Genomic DNA, 8,028 nt, shown 5'->3' on the forward strand with positions numbered 1-8,028 from the left:
GTTGTTGCCACGTCCGTCCATACCTTGCCAGGGCAGGAACACCTCCCTAATCATGGATTCCATCGATTAGTCAAGTCTTATCATTTCAGGACAATAAAATGGGAAACATTCGACTTTAACGGTTTGATCCCACGGGAAGCATCCGACTTTAACGGTTCCATCCCTACCTACGTTGGCAGCATAGTTTCTGGGTTCGAGTATGGACTATACTCTCATCCACTTCGGTGCTCGATGCTCCTCCCATGACTCCATGCTCATAAGACTCCCTCCAATCATCTCAATCAAGCCCTCACAGCTAGTTTCATTTAGAATTTTGCCAACTCATCAACTCTATTCTCATTTCAACTCAATCAAGTCATAATGACAAGTCTCCTTTAGGACCTTCCCACTCGTCAATTCTATCCTCTAATCAACTCAATCAAGCCTAATTTAAATAAGCATTTATAACCTCCCATAAATATAACAAACCATTTCTCTCCTCATTTATCACCTCCTTATGACTTATCACACTCTAAGGTTTTAAACCAACAATTTAAGACGAATAACACATTTAAGGAAATTGATACATTCAACGTAATCACATGGTTAAGGAAATCAACCGAGCATATTAACAAACCATATCCATCAACTCATGCTAACATGAAGGTTTTAAAAATTCTTAGCTCAACAACTTCAACACAATAAGAATCAAATTAATAGGAGATAAGACTCATTCAAACATAAACCATATCAAGAAACTCCATTCTCATGGACATCTAACCTCAAAGAAGAGTAGGGCACATGGGTGGACTCAACCCATGATTTGAGTAGCCTTACATACCTTAGAGAAGACTTGAAGAAAACCTTGATGTTGGGTCTTCAATGAAAAGCTTGAATCTTGAAGCTCTTGGAGGCACTACTTGTTGGAGAGGATTTGGAGAAGAAGAAGAAGAGAGAGAAATTTTCTAGGGCTTTTAGAGAGAGAGTGAGGGATTAAAAATGGTCCCAAAATGTGCTAAGGTTGATACATATATAATTTGGGACAATTCCCAAATTGCCCTCTTTTCAAAACTCTAAACAATAGGCTGAAAACGCTCCTGGCGCGATAGTGGCGCGTCGCGCGATTGCAGCGCCAGGTCGATTAGGCCTAAAACCTGCACATCTGTTAGTGGCGCGCCGCGCCAAGGACCAAACTACTGAGGCATGTTCTTGGCGCGATAGTGGCCATCGCGCCCTTATAGCGCCAAGGCCATATTTTCTGGGTTCTAGAAAATAGGCTTGAAAACCCTGCACATCTCGTAGTGGCGCACCGCGCCAGGGACCAAACTACTGAGGCGTGTTCCTGGTGCGATAGTGGCGCATCGCGCCACTGCGGAGCCAAGCCCAGATTCCCAACAGTTGCAACCTAGGCCTAAAATTCCTGTCGTGCTAGTTCATCTTAAGATCGTCATATCTTTTGACTCTGAACTCTAAAAATTACATTCTTGGCGGCATTGGAAAGAAGAATCGATGACCTTTAATTTAATAGGCTGTGGTCCACCTAGATTTTCGTCTTTCAAAAGTTAGGGTCGTTAGAAGTCGACCCCTTATACGAACTCATCCTAAAACTTAGTCACGACGAATCTTTTGAACTTATCTTGGTCCTAGGGGTCCTTTGTGACCCCACATCACCTCTAATACTGCTTAATTTTTCAGGGGCTCATCTTAACTCATGCATATACTTCACAATACTCGAGTTCAACCCTACCCGTATACAAGAAGGGTCCAAATCTTAGGGAAAAGTTTTGAGGGGTGTTACAGTAAAGAAAAAGGAGCAACAAGTGGACATCCACTTGCTCTTTCTACTTGTTTTCTAACACTTCACCTTGAATGTCCACGTGTAATGTGCCTCAATAAAAACTTTACAAGAAATAATATACATAGTTATTCTGAATACCGATGGATGTTGTTCCTCGTTAAAACCTTACTAAGAAAAATCAGTAGAAAAAAGCCTAGTGAAGGAAAAAGAGTACATACATCTGGTACTATGCCTTGAGTGCTACCTCATTAAAAACCTTACCAGAAAAATTCAGTGGGATAAAACCTTGGTTAAGGAAAAAAGAGTGCAACGCGTATTTTACTCCCTCTGATGAAAACTTCATTTGATATCTAAAAGACGTCGCATTCCAATTTTGTATCTCATTTTCTCAAAGGTTAAAGTCGTCAATGCCTTGATAAATATATCTGCTAAATTGTCACTTGAACGAACTTGTTGGACATCTATTTCACCCTTCTTTTGAGGAAAAAAAGAATTTTAGTGAAATATATTTTGTTCTGTCTCCTTTGATGTATCCTCCCTTCAGTTGAGCTATAAATGCAACATTGTCTTCATACAATATTGTTGGAACGTCTCTTTTCAAAGAAATGTCACATATTTCTTGAATGTGTTGAGTTATTGATTTTAACCAAATGGATTCTCGACTTGCTTCATGGATGGCTATTATCTCTGCATGATTTGAGAAAGTGAAAACCATAGTTTATTTTGTTAAACGACATGATATAGTTGTACCACCATATGTAAATAAATAGCCTGTCTGCGATCGATCTTTATAGGGATCAAACAAATATCCCGCATCTGCGTAACCAATTAATTGTGATGTGAATTCATTTGAGTAAAACAATCCCATATCAATGGTCCTCGCCCCTCGGAGGTATCTGAATATATGCTTAGTTTCATTCCAGTGTCTTCGCATTGGGGAAGAACTAAATCTTGCTAACAAGTTTACTGAGAAAGCTATATCTAGTCTAGAATTATTGGCAAGATACATTAATGCACCAATTGCACTAAGGTATGGTATTTCAGCACCAACAAGCTCTTCATCATTTTCATGAGGTCGAAATGGATCTTTATTAATATCAAGAGATCTCACAACCATTGTGGTACTCAATGGATGTGCTTTATCCATATAAAATATCTTTAAAATATTTTTAGTTATGTTGACTGTTGTACAAATATCCCATTTTTAAAATGTTTAATTTGTAGACCAAGACAAAATTTTGTCTTTCTGAGGTCTTTCATTTCAAACTTCCTTTTCAGATATTTTACTGCCTTTGAAAGTTCTTTTGGAGTTCCAATAATATTTAAATCATCAACATATACTGCTACTATAAAAAATTCAGATCCAAACATTTTCATAAAGACACAAAGGCAAATTGGATTATTTTTATATCCTTCTTTTAACAAATATTCGCTAAGACGATTGTACCACATGCTTCCTGATTGTTTCAACCTGTATAAGGATTTCTGAAGCTTTATTGAGCAAGTTTTTTGAGAATTCTTGTATGCTTCAGGTACTTTGAACCCTTTGAGAATTTTCATAAAAATATTGTGGTCCAATAAGCCATATAAATAGGCAATGGTCACGTCTATTAAGTGCATTTCAAGCTTTTCATGAACTGCCAAATTCATTAGATATCTGAAGGTAATTGCATCCACCACAGGAGAATATGTTTCCATATAGTCAATGTCAGGCCTTTGCGAAAAACCTTGGGCTACAAGTCGTGCTTTATATCTTACGACTTCACATTTTTCATTTAGTTTACGCACAAAAACCCATTTGTACCCTACTGGCTTGACACCTTCAGGTGTTCGGATTATTGATCCAAAAACTTCACGTTTTTCAAGTGAAGTTAACTCTGCTTGAATTACATTCTTCCATTTTGGCCAATCATTTCTCTGTCTACATTTATCGATAGATTTTGGTTCAAGATCCTTATCTTGTTGCATTATTTCAATGGCAACATTATAAGCAAAAATATTATCGACCACAATATCATTTCGGTTCCACTATTTTCTTGCCGAGACATAACTTATTGAGATTTCTTCATTTTTATTATTTTCAAGTACTTGGACCTCCTCGATGGTATCACTATTTGTTGTGTCTCTGAGATCTTCTTGAGCAATTGACCCCAAATTATGATTATCTTGATAATTTATTCTTTTCTTTTTTTGAAGATTTTTATCTTTGGAACCAATTGGTCTTCCATGTTTTAAGCGTGGCCTAGACTCTTTTTTCTGAACAAGTTGTCCTATCGGTATATCAACTCGAACTTGAGCATTAGCAGCTGGATATGCGATTTAGTAACCCGTGGAAGGTTAGTAAATGCATCCGACAGTTGATTTACAATATTCTGTAAATAAATCATCTTTTGAACTTGTTGCTCACATTGATTTGTTCGAGGATCTAAATAAGATAGTGATAATGAATTTCAATCTATCTCATTTTTCAATTGCTTATGTTCTTCCCCTAATGTTGGGTATACTGATTCATCCAAAATGAAAATCAGAGAATCTTTCCATAAATAAATCTCCAATCATAGGTTGCAAATATTTTATAATAGAAGAAGATTCATACCCAACATATATTTCCAACCTTCTTTGGGGACCCATCTTTGTGTGATGCGGTGGATCAATTGGGACATATACCGCAAACCCAAATATTCTAAGATGGGATATATTTGGCTCCCTTCCAAAAGCCAACTGTAATGGAGAAAATTCATGAAAATTTATTGGCCTTATGCGCACAAGTGCTGCAGCATGTAAAATAGCATGCCCCCATATCGAAAGAGGAAGTTTTGTCCTCATTAGCAATGGTCTAGCTATCAATTAGAGACGTTTAATCAATGATTCTGCTAGACCATTTTGAGTATGAACATGAACGATCGGATGCTCAACTTTTAGTCCAATAGACATACAATAATCATTAAAGAATTGAGATGTAAATTCACCAGCATTATCAAAATGAATTGTCTTTATTGCATAATCTGGAAATTGTGCTCTTAATCTTGTAATTTGAGCTAACAATCTCGCAAAAGCCATGTTGCGAGTTGATAATAAGCACAAATGTGACCATCTTGTAGATGCATCTATCAAGATCATATAATATTTAAATGGTCCACATGAAGGGTGAATTTGCCCACATATATCACCCTGTATACGTTCCAGAAACGTAGGGGATTCAATCCCAACCTTAGTTGTTGATGGTTTAATAATCAGTTTTTCTTGAGAACAAGCAACACAAGAGAACTCCTTAGATTGAAGAATTTTTTGATTCTTCAAAGTGTGTCCATGTGAATTCTCAATAATTCTGTGTATCATATTATAACCGGGATAGCCCAACTGGTCATACCAAATGATAAAATCATTAGAATCAGTAAACCTTTTGTTTACTATGGCATGTGATTCAACAGTACCAATATTTGTATGGTACAATCCAGAAGAAAGTGCACATAATGTTTTGTGCATAATTTTCTTCTCAGTATTTATTGTAGTAATATAAAGGTATTCAATCTTTTCTTCATTCGTAGTCTCAATATGATAGTCATTTTGACGAATAACCTTGAAACTTAACAAGTTTTATTGAGACTTACTACAATACAATGCATTATTAATTACCAATATCGTTCTTCTAGGTAGTAATAAGGCCGCTCTTTCAAAGCCTTCAATCAATTTTGTACTACCGGATATTATATTGACATAAACCTTTTTCATAATCAAATAACAGAAATATTTTTTTTTTTTTAATATCATATGAGTTATGGCACTATCCAAAAGACACATATCTCCATTACGCATTTTGGATCCAATTGAAGACTGAGAAATTTATTTATCTTCATAAAATAAAAATACATTATAAGAGATAAAATAAGTAACAATATTGTTAGAAAAACATAAGTCCTTTTTTATTCTTTTCTTTTAAATAGATAAACGTAAAAATATGATAATCAAAAGTACATAAAAACGACAATATATTATAAATCATATAATGAAATTAAACATCAATTATAATCTTTAAAGAAGTCTTCAACCTCCAAATTAGTAATATCATTGAGGTCATTAAAATCTTTATCCTTCAAAGCCAGATTTGCTTCAATATTATCATCATGCGAAGGTCTTGCCTTAACATTATTTTCAAATGTCAAGTGTGACTCTATCCGAGCGTTAGAAGAAGAGGCACCACCTCTATTTGTCTTTCTTTTGAAGGAATTTTGATAAAGCCTTATAAAATGCTCAGGCTTCTAACATTCATTTTTCCAATGGCCATTCATGCCACAACGAGTTACTTCTTGAAGGGCCACTTTGAGAACTCATATTGTTCTCCCTTTTTTGTTGACCACCACCATGATGATTATTATATCGTCTTCTGTCATTGCCATGTCCATGCACATTATTGTGGCCTTGATTTTTATTTTGTCTTTTTTCAGACTGGCCATGTGCTTCCACCACATTTGCTTTTGATAACGGAGCAGTTCCAGTGGGACGGGCTTCATGATTTTTCATTAAAAGACCATTATGTTCTTCAGCCACCAGAAGGCATGAGATCAATTCAAAGTATTTCTGAAAACCTTTTTCACGGTATTGCTGCTGTAATATCACATTAGAGGCATGGAAAGTAGTTAGTGTTTTGTCTAACATGTCCTCATAATTTATAGTTTTCCACATAATTTTAATTAGGAAGTTATTCTAAATACAACAGAATTATACTCAATTACAATTTTAAAATCTTGAAACTGTAAGTGCATCCACTCATAACGAGCCCTTGGCAATACCGTTGCCCCGAGGTGGTCATACCTTCCTTTTAAATCTTTCCACAATTCAAGTGGATCTTTCACTGTCAAGTAATAAACCTTCAGGATTTTATTTAGATGATGACGAAGGAAAATCATAGCCTTCGCTTTATCCTGACTTGATGATTTATTTCCTTCGATTATAGCATCACCAAGACCCTTAGCAGTAAGGTGGATTTCAGCATCAAGTACCCATGACAAATAATTTTTTCCAGAAATATCAAGTGCCACAAACTCCAATTTTTACAAGTTTGACAAGATGAAAAATTGAGATAAAAAATTAATTTAGAGATAACAAAGACAACTAAAATTAAATTTCTTCAGTAGATATACCTGATATAGAAGTTAATTTTTTGGAGAAAAAATTAGATCCTCGTACTGATAAGGTGTTATAAAATAAACTAAACTTAGCAAAATAAGGAGGAAAAAATGAGTTAAAGAGAGAATTGAAAGATATTGCAGTATCTATCTTCTTATTTCAATTGCCAAACTTTGATAATTTATAGCTAAAACAAGATTAAAATTAGTGGGCAACTTGCCCACTCATATAAAGAAAAAGATGCAACAAATGGACAACCACTTGTTCTTCCTATTTGCTTTCTAACATGTGCATACTTTTGTGGTAGATATTAAATTATTATATCAAAATTAAAATTAAGTTTTTTTGGATTTCATAATTTTAATATTATGATATTTTAGTATGATATTTGGTAGATATTTTAAAATTATTTAATATTATCAAAATGTCAAATATTGTATAAATATATTAATTATGTATACAAATCCATTTATATTAATAGTAACAAATATTAGCATTAATACAAAATTGCACATCACATCGCATTTAATGTCATTTTGTATCTAACAAAATTGTCTTCCAAGCACCATCTACCTATCACACCTTTTTCACCTTTTTTTGTGTGCGTAAGATCTTAGGGTAAGACTGCTTAATTTTGGATAATGTTACTTTAGATTTTAAAATTTTGGTTCTATTTAATTGAAATATTTTTTTTTGTAATTGATTAATGAAGAAAATTATTTATATATTTTCTTTAAATATTTTTATATGAGCAAAATCTTAGTATGATATAATTAAGACATTTCTTAAAAAGTCAAAGTCATAATTTTTTATTATATAAGTGTACGTAAGTCTAAATCAGACAAACAATAGTTATTGATTAACTGTATGCAAAATATCAAAATCAAACTTTAAATATTAACATTTTTTTTTAATTTTTCATCCGCTATTCATATCCCATATTGAAATTCGATTAAATTTAAATTTACACCAAAAAATTTAATTTAAATTAATATAATATAATATAATATTTTAAAAAATGAAACCGTAATTTTCTAATACCTTATTTTACCATGCCAATTACTAGGGCTGGGCGTTCGATATTCAGTTCGGTATTTTCAAAGTTAGGATTCAGTAATTCGATA

The sequence above is a fragment of the Solanum dulcamara genome, chromosome 7, assembly GCF_947179165.1.
Source record: "Solanum dulcamara chromosome 7, daSolDulc1.2, whole genome shotgun sequence".
In the NCBI taxonomy this organism is placed as follows: Eukaryota; Viridiplantae; Streptophyta; class Magnoliopsida; order Solanales; family Solanaceae; genus Solanum; species Solanum dulcamara.